This window comes from Leptinotarsa decemlineata, unplaced genomic scaffold (assembly GCF_025532065.1).
Source record: "Leptinotarsa decemlineata unplaced genomic scaffold, Ldec_3_MD MMD2_tig00026328_RagTag_RagTag, whole genome shotgun sequence".
In the NCBI taxonomy this organism is placed as follows: Eukaryota; Metazoa; Arthropoda; class Insecta; order Coleoptera; family Chrysomelidae; genus Leptinotarsa; species Leptinotarsa decemlineata.
Window position 1 is genome coordinate 34,719,932 of NW_027412688.1, and position 12,834 is coordinate 34,732,765.

The 12,834-nt window shown below is 34.7% G+C and overlaps 1 protein-coding gene across 1 annotated transcript in view; it reads right to left on the reverse strand.

Annotated features, from left to right (window-relative positions):
• Nucleotides 1–12,834, reverse strand: part of kek3 (leucine-rich repeat, immunoglobulin-like domain-containing kekkon 3 protein) — a 600,794-nt gene that overhangs the window by 160,986 nt on the left and 426,974 nt on the right. The window contains 1 exon segment of the mRNA XM_074182347.1: nt 11,521–11,566. The gene's annotated coding sequence lies outside the window, so the exon portion shown is untranslated.

Genomic DNA, 12,834 nt, shown 5'->3' on the forward strand with positions numbered 1-12,834 from the left:
TGGTTCGGAACTCTGGATATTGAAAAAGCCCACAAGAAGCTCCGGTCTGATAACGTTGACGATACTTCCATAACATGAAACCATGGGAATACAGAACTAGACACCTTCCTGAAGGACATCATCAGCGTAATACCTTCCATCACTTCCACAATGGGGAAGGAAGTCCTCAAAGAATTGCCATTCTCAAACGTATTGGTGAAGAGGACCGACACTAAGTGAGAAACATCTGTAAACCGAAGGCGGACTGAGATTCCAAGAGTTGCATATCCGCATATCCTGCGAGTGCGGAAAATCCTATATTGATGAAACTAAGAGGCCATTGAATGTTTGCATTGCCACTGCAAAAGAAACCAGCAAATCGGGTGTAGCAGAGCATGTTTGGACTCATCAGCATAACATCAAGTGGTCCCAAGTTGAGATTATCCACAGGAAGAAACACTGGTTCATGAGGAAATCCAAAGGAGTCTCAGGGGGGCAAATACGGTGGCTGAGGCATGATGACGGTGGTGTTTTTGAACGAAAAATCTTGAACAAACAATGACCAGGTGCATTATAGTAATGCGAAAGCAGGGAGTTATTTTTCTATAGTGCTTCGTATTGCTTCTTGCGGCGCATAACTTCAAGATAATACCCAAAATCTCAACTAAGAAACTGTGGGATTCCTTTAAAGACCTTCATATGGTTGTTGAAAAAGCAAACTTCTAGTTAACGTCGATATTCTCCACAAATAAAAATGTCCCCTCCATCAGTAATTCGCCGTATCCGATAATTTCCCCTAAAAAACAAGAACTTCATTATTATCTATATCAGCGTTTCTGAGGCCAAAATCTGTCTTCGTTTTCAGAATTGAAAAAAAATTAAATATGTTTTCTCTTACTAATCGGTTTCACTTTCAAATTCCCCTGACAGGAATTTTGATCTTGTGTCTTCTGAAGGTAGAAGTATCCAAAGATGTTTGAAGAAATACTATTTCTCCTCTGAACTGTCAATTATATCGCTTAAAAAACTTGAACAATCACGTTCGTCTTCCACATAAATAACTCACGTTAACTGAGAAAAACAAATTCCTTCATCATAAATTGTAATGTCGCAAATAAAGCTCAAAGTCTCCCCGGAGAATTCCTTTTGTTCAATTCAATTACAGCAGAAATGCAATTTCCAATCATCCGGCTGGCTCGCTTCAATATTTCTCTTTGCAATCTTCGCAATCATACTAAACGGACGTTCAGTTGCGACAACATGCTGGTATCAATACGGCATTATTTTGTAGCTCGAATCAATTTTCAAAGCAATTTTTGCAAGCTTCCTTGATTTATTGGAAATTGCTCGGCTATCAAGTCGATTGTTCGGTTTCAATCGGGCACAGCGCTCGTATGGGGTTTCAATTAATGTTTCAATGTGGCGTGGGTTGGAACTGAGTCTTGGTCTTTACTGTGAGTCCTTATTTTTAGCCTGATAAGAAATTCATTCAACAATAACAACAGATGTTTTTTCGTTTTCTCGACTATTTCGATATTTTTCTCAATGATTCCGAAAAATACATTACAGGTATGGTAAAAATAGCTGAATAGATATGAAAGTTAGAAGAAGAAAAAATGACAATGAAAATAAGAAAAATAAACGTGTTTTTTCTGAATAGTATAACAGTACAGTGAAAATATATGTAAAGAATAACAAAATATCGAACGTGAAATGAAAAAAAAATGGATGACCAGATAGAAGAATAGGAATTTTGTGAAGCCATGATGGATAACTGTCACCGAGATCGTCTCCTCGTAAAAATATAGTTTTTTCTGATGAAGCCACTTTTACATCAAATGGTGCGGTCAACCGTCAGAATTGTAGGTACTGAGTCAAAAAAAATCCCCACTGGATGCGTGAGCATCATACACAATACCCGCAAAAGGTAAATGTATGGGCTGGCATTATAAGAAACAGGATCATTCACAGGAAACCGGATCATCAACGGTTCTATAGACGGGCAAACATACCTTCAGTTTTTAAGGGGATATTTTGTACCTACTTTAATTGATTTATTCCCCAGTAGAATTGATCTTGGAAGTTTTGATGAAAGTTTATGGTTTCAACAGAATGGTGCGCCTCCACATTATGCTGCAGATTTTCGAAGGTATCTCGAACAAATGTTTACGAACCGCTGGATTGGTAGACGTGGACATATTGAATAGCCAGCAAGGTCGCCAGACTTGAAGCCGTTGGATTACTTTATGTGGGGCCATCTGAAGAATTTTGTTTATGGAACAAAACTAGCAATTATTCAAGAATTAAAAGAGATAATTCAAACAGAAATAAACAATATTTCTGGAGAAACCATGAACAAGGTTCAACAAGAATTTATTCAACGTTTAGGTTACTGTCAAATACAGCAAGGACTACAGTTCGAACATTTGAAATGAAGTCACGTATTGATTACTGGATTAGTTTTAGATTGTTAAATTAATCATTAGAAAAAAATATGAAATAATTAATTGATTTCTGCTTTTATTAGATATCAATAAAATTTATTTTCTAAGCGCACATTTTTCAAATTCTGTCCGTTAGACCCCAACTATCATACCTTTTCGGAATCAGCTCGTTACAGATTATCTAAAACTGACACCAAATACAGGGTGTTGCATTTAAAAAATTACCGATGACGTCATCACATTGATATGGATCACCCTGTATAATGAATTTTTATTGTAAAATGTAGAATATAAAAATTAAGAATTGAGGTGTTTCAGGTTTTTGTGAAACGATCTTTGGTTTTGGAAATATCGTCTTTATTCCATACTTTGCGGACACACTGTATAAAATCTCATTGTATTTAAAAATCATCATTCCAGGGGGCTGAAGGAAAAAGTGAACAATTGTGCTTGAAAAATCTCATTCAGAATAGCAGAAGTTTTTCTAGATGTCACTCATAAATTGACACTACATAATGAACGTGAACGTAAGTGAACGTGAAATCAAATATTGAACAAACCAAATGGTTCATATCATATCGCTATCATGAACATCAAATGAACCAAATTCTCCCCTACTGATCGCCACCCAAATCCATTAATATTTATTCAGGTACAATTAGACGAAGGTTAATTATCTACGGAATAGGAAATCATCGGCATTCACATTCAACTATAAATCGTATTGAAACATCGATGAATTATTTACACTAGCGACGCGTCGCGACGGTATTGGGCTCTGATACACTTCTGAATGAGATACACACCTGCGGCTACATTTGGTAGGGCATCTCTGCTCGATGGCGCTATTCTTCAACAAACTAGCAAAAAAAGTTGTCAAATCATTTGATAGGAGTTTTTTCCATAAAGTTTTGAAATGCCAAAGAGTGATTCGATACAATAAATTCACAGAACTCTCAAATTCATTTATTTTACGGGATCACCCCCATTTGAGAATAAATTCAACAATTATATAATAAAGTAATATACTACATTACATTAACTTAAGTTATCATAAAATACATATCTTAGTACTACCATGCAGTTGAGAGATTGTTTTTGAATTTGCTGAGAGATATACCAGTTACTTCCAATTTTATTTCATCAATAAGTCGAAGTGTACGATCAACAGGATTATGTAAGCCATAATTTGTAGAATGAAACCGTAAGTGAAACAAATCGCTGGACCTTAGAATTCTGTTTGGGACATTGAAATTAATATTTTCTAGAATTTCAGGAGCAACAATTAAGCCATTCAGTAACTTGTATATGAAAATGAGATCAAAGTTTTCCCTCCTTTTTCTCAACAGATTGAGATTAAGGATTTCTAAAATGTTGCTACAATCATGGTCAATAACAGGTATACTCATTCTATGAGCAAAAAATCTTAGGAATTTGTTTTGAACTCTTTCAAGAGTAAGATTGTGATTGTCATAAAATGGAGACCATATCATTGAGCCATAAACTAATATTGATACTACCAGAGACAAGTAAACTATCCTCAAAACTTGAAGGAACAGATGTTTACCATGTCGTAGAATAAATCCAAGACATTTTGCCGCCTTTACCACATTATAGTTCAAGTGGTCTAAAAATTGAAGTTGTTCATCAAAAAAAACACCCAGATCCTTCACAGACGAAACATAAGATAATCCATGGCCATTAATTACATAAGAAGTATCAAATTTTTTATTTCTTTTGTGAATACTTCTAAAACAGCATTTTGCGATATTCAACTGTAAATTATTCTCGGAACACCATGTAACCAATCTATCTAGGTCATTTTGCATTAGTGTTGAATCATGTAGTGATCTTATTGGCATGAAAACTTCGAGATCATCTGCGAACATCAAAAATATTCAACAATGTCGTTAATGAAGATATTGAATAACATAGGAGCGCAGTGAGAACCCTGAGGTACCCCTGATGGCATCTGAATTATAACCGATGTAACGCCTCCAACTTTAACTTGTTGGGTTCGATTACATAAGAAACTTCTCAGCCATGTTACAGCTGAGTCAGAAAATCAAAATATTTTTAATTTTTTCAATAAGATATTGTGGTCTACTCGATCTTAAGCTTTTGAAAAATCCGTATATACTGTATCCATTTGCCCTTTACTTTCCAAAACATCCAATATTTTGTTTCCAAAAATCATCAAGTTGGTAATAGTAGATTTATATTGTGAGAATCCATGTTAATTATTTATTAAACGTTCCCTACAATGAAATTTTAACTGATCACTAACTTATGACAAGAAATACCACTTTTTATGGATGCACGATTGAAAATAGATAACCCATGTGATGGCAAACAAGTCAAATTTGATGTTTCATGAACAAAATGACAAAGTATGTCAGATTCATATGGAATATTCCACACTAGATCTGGTGAGTAAGGTAGATGGTCAAGCAGTTCAAATCGAAATTCGTGGATTTGTGCCATGGCAATAGCTAAGGTGTGAGACGGGGTGTTGTCTCCGCTCAACAAGATTTTCTTTTTCTGCAAATGTGGCTGTTTTTTCACGAATTCTACCCACAGCTTGTCAAGTTTTTCTTTTTCACTTTTCCAGCCGAAAAAACAGTTTTTGTTTTTTTGAAGCTGGTTTTTCCTCTGCAGTCCACGGTTTAGACTGTATGTTTGTTTCGAGCATATAATGATCCAAGTATAAGTATCCGAATTTCATTCAATATGTGACAAACACGTTCTTTCAACATTTCATAACCTCTGATATCTGTCTCATTTTGATTCGGCCGTCGTCTAGCACCATTTGATGAACTTTCGCGTAGGTAGTTGCAGTTTTTGAACGTCCCAGAAGTTCATCGTCTTTCAAGCTATCACGGCTACGTTCAAATACTCGATTTTGTCCATTTTCGTGAAAACACTCACATCAACTCAACAAAAAGAGTGTTACTCAGCAACTGCGGGTCCAAAATGGCTGAAACTTTGTTGAGTAACTGACAACAGATGAACAACGAAATTCACTGCCATCTTATCACCCTCTACATTATCAGATCAGAGTAATAATGGTAAATTCGCATTTTTGATCCCCAAAAAAATTTTCCGATTTTCATGAAATTGCCATGAGGTACCTGTTAGTGATGGAAATTCAATTAACTTCGTTGTCATCATTATTTGATAAAAATTATTTTCAATAACCTCTACTATTATATTCATGATCCAGGATCCATCCTCAAGATACTACTTGATACTAATCGACACTTTGATACGATTTCTAGTTATGAGATTCGAAATCATTAGTTCTATAAATAAATCATAGTATACGGAATTATAAATGATTGTACATTTACAGCGAGTCCGAATTGAAAAATGTAACTATTGAAGTATTGGGTTGCTAGATGAATAGAAAAGGTAATAATAATAATAACAATCCTAATCACTTACCAATGATCACTCATCCCACGGTGTAGGGAGTGATCATTGGTTGATAATGCTGGCGCGCCCTCCCGAATGTATCGGGGCTTCGGGGGATAGGGCCTGACCAGCACACATTACGGCGAAAAAATGATAATAATAATGTGCATTTTCAAAAATAGAAAAACAGAAAGAAAAAATGGCTATCCAACTTTGAAAATAGACATGAGACATCACTGAAGCTATGAAGCTTGCGCGTGATATACATGATAATATCTATATGGTGTTGTAAATCATGCCCGAAAGGAAATAACGCCGGCCGCCACTGGTAACCACCAACCAAACGGGACGTAGGTGAGAGCGTGGGACTATCCAATGTTACCTGCCGCTCGAGAAAGAGCAAGAAACATGCTACCGTTCTCCATAGAACTTCGGCAAAATTTCTTCGCTATTTCAATATTTAAACACTGGCTGCAAGCGTATTTGTACAGTCAAGTACACAGTGAGGTGAACGTAACAGTGCGGTACGCGAAGTAATCTAGTAAGGCGATAGATATTGAAATAATAGTTGAAAGTTTTAGTTTGTTGTATTTCAAGCGAAATGAAGTTGAAGTTGATTATTCAGTGAAGTCAATTATTGGCCAACCCACGGGGAAAAACGTAACAATGGTATAAGATACAACAATTATTATTGTCAAGGTAGGGTTTCGGTGTCTTATTTTGGTAGGTGGGTTGTCATAATCAGGTATATGTCGTATCTGGGTGATTTGGAGTGTAACTGTTCATTGTTGAATCTTGAGGTTTATGAGGTTATTGAATATGTTTCTATCTGTAGTGCTCATCCATTGTTTCACATGGTATTTGAAAGAGGTATAACATTTGATAGATTTCTAGCAGTAAATTGTATACTTTTGGTACAAAATATCCTGCTGAGCGTTGACCGGCTGTCAGCCGAGTTAGTATTGTTACTCGAATTGCAATTCAACCCAGAAAATCGGAAAATTGACCCTATACTAGCAATATACCAACGTAGCATGAGTGACGTCAAATTGACACCCTGAGCATGTGTAATTGTAGTATATTGTTCAGCTGTAATTTCTGATTTCAAATAGAGTTATTCGATTTGAAAAAGAGTACCACCCATTCGTTATCAAGAACCCACTCCTTTCCATATCTTTTTGGGAAAAGGGGATATATGAAAAATATACAGGAGGAGGATGAAGTGAAATCAAATAACTATTAGTTTGAGACTCAACAAATTGTTATTGAAGATAGATGGTGACTTCTCTCGTAGATTAGTAAGTCAAACCACTTTGAAATTGGAACCACGAAAAACAAGAGAATGAAATATTAATCCTCAACCAAATGCAACAAAATCTAGGATGCTCAAACTCTGTAATTCAGCATGAAATTAAAGTGGAAAGCATGATGATTAAATTGTATCCCAAATAACGATACTTGTCTTTGTTTCAGTTCCGTATTATTCACCTCCGAATCGTCATAGTCATACATCATTAGCACCATCAAATTCCTCCAAAGTCGGGACAATGCCGGTCTTATTCCATTATACCTTAATGGTTCGTAGAGCCACAAACTCCAGACAGTCGGTGGGACCCTTTATTAATTAATTAGTAACGGTTAAGAATCGAGCAGACCTTCGTTAAATCTAAGTCCGCGCTTAGCGTGGCCCGACGCTAACTTTGTCAAAGTTGGCCGCGTGACAAACGAAATAGTTCACGAGAAAGCGCTCTCGGTCGGGATGATTTAATTGCTCTTGAACTAGAATGGTTTCCGAATGGATTGAGGTAATTATGGAATATTCAACACCAATAACGGTATTGGATTGGGGTCTCGAGCATACCAAATGTCAAGAAAAACATCCTCAGTTTCAACATGAAATATCACAATAGACCTCATAATAGAGAGTTATGATGACAATATACTCGATCAAATAGTGAATTCATCAATTCTCTCTGTAGATACTGATGACCACAGAGACATTATTGGAAATTTCAACATATCACTGTTGAAAAACTTTCATTGCGAAACCATAGTATGAGAATTTCTAAAATTTTTAGAAGACTTTGCATTATATGATTGGGTTATTGGGCGACTTGGCTTATACAGTGTGACCCATTTAAAATGGAACCACCCCTGTAGAATGTGCATTTTTCAATCAATCTCAATTTTTTTTATTGAAATATTAAGCATGAAAAACTGTATCTTGACCATAACTTTCACAATTTCAGTTTCATTTCCAAGGCACTCTATGGTTTTTTTTGTTTGTCAAAAACGGCAAAAGTTTATTAGGCAATTTTTGTTTTCAAATTTGACTACACCACTGGATTCGTAGTCGTTATAAATCAAAACTGTCAAATTTTCATTATGAAATATTTGTTAACAACGAAGTTACAACAACTTCAATTTTGGAAACAAAGTATTTGTTTGTAATTTTTATTCAGATTATAGACATATTTGAGATCTGACAACACTGTCATCACCAAGTAGAACACCAGTGAATTTGTACAGTGAAAATCCGAAGTCAACAGCTCAATGCGTTCTACAGTTATAACTCCTGAAAATATGGTAATGTGAGAGATTTGTGGTGCAAGCGTTTTGTAATAAAAATCCGACTACGCCACTGGATTTGTGGATAATATTCCCTTAAAATCATTCATTTGAGTGTAGGTTGGTGTTAATTTTACTGACGGTGCTTCTGTCAATGGGAAGTCGATTTGGATGTCTGTGATTGAATATCCTAGCTGCTTCTCTTTCACTATGATAATTGTCCCCAGAAATTCTCACAATTTCAATTCTTTCTTCTAATGATAATTGCAAAGCCATTATTAAATGCACGTAACTAACAACTATTATTTTATTTATGATTAACTGTCAAAATCACAGCCTACTGTTGATTTATTATAAAACCTTTGCATAATGAGTTCAGCTTCCTCAAATTATTGATATCTCCTCTAAAAGATTGTTTTAGCTGAGTTATGAAGAATTTACAGGGAACAATTTTTGTCCTGCTCTCTGTTTTATTATTGAATAAATGATTTCCATGCTTTAAATCAATTTGATTTTAGCGGCTATGCGGAAGAATGTACCTACTAAGTACGGCATAACTTGAAAATGAATTTTTAATTTTCTGTTATTCTAGAATACACTTCTCGTAACCTACACTCAAATGAATGATTTTAAGGGAATATTATACACAAATCCAGTGGCGTAGTCAGATTTTTATTACAAAACGCTTGCACCACAAATCTCTCACATTACCATATTTTCAGGAGTTATAACTGTAGAACGCATTGAGCTGTTGACTTCGGATTTTCACTGTACAAATTCACTGGTGTTCTACTTGGTGATGACAGTGTTGTCAGATCTCAAATATGTCTATAATCTGAATAAAAATTACAAACAAATACTTTGTTTCCAAAATTGAAGTTGTTGTAACTACGTTGTTAACAAATATTTTTTAATGAAAATTTGACAGTTTTGATTTATAACGACTACGAATCCAGTGGTGTAGTCAAATTTGGAAACAAAAATTGCCTAATAAACTTTTGTCGTTTTTGACAAACAAAAAAAACCATAGAGTGCCTTGGAAATGAAACTAAAATTGTGAAAGTTAGTGTCAAGATACAGTTTTTCATGCTTAATATTTCAATAAAAAAAAAATTGAGATTGATTGAAAAATGCACATTCTACAGGGGTGGTTCCATTTTAAATGGGTCACACTGTATAATACAACTTTTTGTCCAAAACAGCTTTTTGTAGCCCAGGTAGTAAGATCAACAATAAAGATGACAGAGATAACAGATGACAATTTTTTGTAAAATAAGAGACAGCCACTCAAACAGTACGCTAAATGGTTTCAGAAAAATATCCTACGTTCCATTACAGATTTTGATTCAACATAAAAATCAATATCAATTTCATATCACACACTTTTGATCTATCTTAAACAGTTTCTAAAATATTTGCAGGACATTTTTTGATGAATTCAGAGATGAACATAATTATAATGAAAATGTATCTCTCAGTGTCACAACTTTTTGGGTTTGACGGTGGGCGATTTTTCGAATTCCTTCCTGACGATTCGCTGGCGCGAGGGGCTAGCTTCTTCAGAGGTTTATACATCCTGAGTTTTTCCCGATCACTGGATGTTGCGGCTGCGTAAGGCTTGAGGCGAATGTTACTGGAGTTTCTCCCAAAATCAAACCGGTATTTCAACATCTTGACACGTGTTTCGATCACCAAGTGACCGTCTTCAAGAGAAAGAATTTCCCTCTTGAAGTTGATCACGTGGTGATCGAAACACGTATCGAGGTATTGAAATAACGGTTTGGTGTTGCAAAAAAACTCCAGTGATTTTCAAAGGTAAACAGTGCATCACAATGAGTCAAGTAGTTTGGTATGCTAATACCTATACCAGGATTACATAAATTGTCAATAACATCCGTGGACCCTTTTCTAACTGCCGTCCTGCTATTTAATTTCATTGAACTTCTTAGAATTTGATTCCATATTCGATTGAGGTTTGCAGCTTCTTTTTTTCTGTTGAAATTATCCACGTTGTGTTTGTGGATTATGAAAATGGCCTTTCGTTCAGATTTAACCATGAAGAAGTTTGGAATGCAGTGCTAATATGTAACTTTAGTAAACCATAAATGTCTTTTGAATATACACTCTGTAATTCCTGAAGGCTATTGCTGCCCCACAATTTAAGTGCAAGGTAGTCTTATATAGCAATGTGCAGGATCAAGAGAATCAAAAAGTCACACGAACTGAGTTCGATATCTACGTTATGGAGGTACTTGTGTATAAACAGCATTTTCAGCTTTCCACATGCTTGCTAACCCTCAGATCGATATACAATAACGATACAATATCAAAGTTATTGAAAGTTTGGAATGGGTTTTGGAAAATCTGCTGTGTAGACAGAAAATAACAGAGCACCGAAAATATAGATACAGTGGAACTCCCTTGTTGATACTCCTTTCCTTTGAAACACTTTCATTAATGTAGATCTGCTGATTTTGTATTGTGTTGAGAACAACTAATTTCTCAACCGAAGTAACGTAGCATCAAAAACAAATAATTCGTGATTCAAAGTATCAAATGCCTAACTGAAGTTCAATAAGATCAAAATATTTGTTTTTCATTCAATGATTTCAATATGTCATCTGTAAATTCAACTAGAGCCGTACAGGTACTGTATCCAGCACGAAATTCAGACTAGATTGACAATATTTAATTTTCCATCAGCATGCCTTTGAGTTGGATGGTCACAATATCTTCAAGATTCTAGAGGTGAGAAAAATACCAATGGGTCTGAAGTGGGACAAGCAAGTCGAATTGGCTTTCTACGAAATTGGAAGTACGAAATAAGTTTTCCATAGATCAGGAAACGAACTTTGAAGTTACCATGAGTTTACCAAATGAGTAAGTATCTCATATAGTAAACTCTCACAATGAAGTGTTTTTTGAATAAATTAGTTATTGATTTTGATCAAGTATTGGCTAAATCTACATATATGATGATCTCATGATGCACTGTTTGGAACCTTTGGTGTTTCGATCACCAAGTGATAACCAAGATAATGTTGATAATGATATGAAATGTTTGAAGCGAATAGGGAAGTTTATTGAAATAATTTTAATATTTCACAGTACTCACGAATTTATCCGTTGTAGTTTTGCTTGAAACGATCTCGAGTGGAAATCTGCAAAGAAAAAGGCACTATTTGAAATCCATATAATATTATTATCATTAAATAAAACATCTTTTAGTTCTTCGGGTATATGTGATACTAATATTAGATTCCAATTTTTTTTACTCCGATGTGGTCAATGATTTCAAAATTTTCATCGAGGTTCACCCCTTAGAATTCTGGGAACAGGCAGTTTTCAAATCTCCTTCTTTCCTAATAGTAGATAGGAACTTCAGTTTTATTGACATTCAGTCTGATCAACAAGTTCAAAGACATGAAAAATAGAGATAAAGGTCCTAAAAATATGAGCGACAGCTCATTCGATTTAGAATCACCTCCAGAAAAATGTTTTTGAAGGATTTTGGTGCAGGTAAAAAGTTGCAATTGTTATTAACAGAATAAGATTAAAAAAATTGTATCTAGTTTTTCGTTAATAACTCAAAAAATAATAATATTTGAGTAATTAATGAAAAACTAAATACCATTTTTTTAAAATGGTATTTAAATGGTATTTAATCTCAAACCTAAACAGCACCATTAGGTTTGAGATTATTTAATGCTCTTTCAAAACAGGTTAGTGACTGTAATAATATAAATATTTTCAAAAATTCTGAAGGACTTCCTGTCAGATAAATGTCTGTACTCACTTAGTGGATACTTTCAGGTTCACATTTCTATTGTAATAAAGGGCGACTCCTATACTGATTATTGTCAGTCTCTTGGGCAAATAAATGTATTTTATTATTTATTCATCTTTATATCTACTTGTGAAGCAAAAATCTCACAATAAAGTGTTTTTTGAATACGTTACATTTTCATCAAGTATCGGCCAATTCCATCATATATTTTGAAAAATGATAAAAAAAGATGGAGCCCAATACCAAACCCCAACACTTTCTGTCTGCACATTTTCATATTAAACTGAACCATTCAAATCTATATTTCTAATAATATTTCAATTTAATCACTCGCCTTATTTGTTATTCGTTTCAGATTAAATGTGTCCAAACCTTCAACATCAAAACAATATGTTTCCTATTTATATCAATGGTACAGTAAATGATTTAACTGAAATGATAATTGACAACAATAGAAACAATCAGAATAATTTCCTCTTTCAGCTGTTTGAAACCAAATCTGGGGCGATTGACCCGTCACATAACATATTCCTGCTATTTTTCATTGGTCGTTCGATAAAACGCAAGCGTCACTACCAGATTGTCCGACCCAATGCCATAAAAAGGGTATTCGACATCGGTCCAAAAAAAACTTTCAGATTG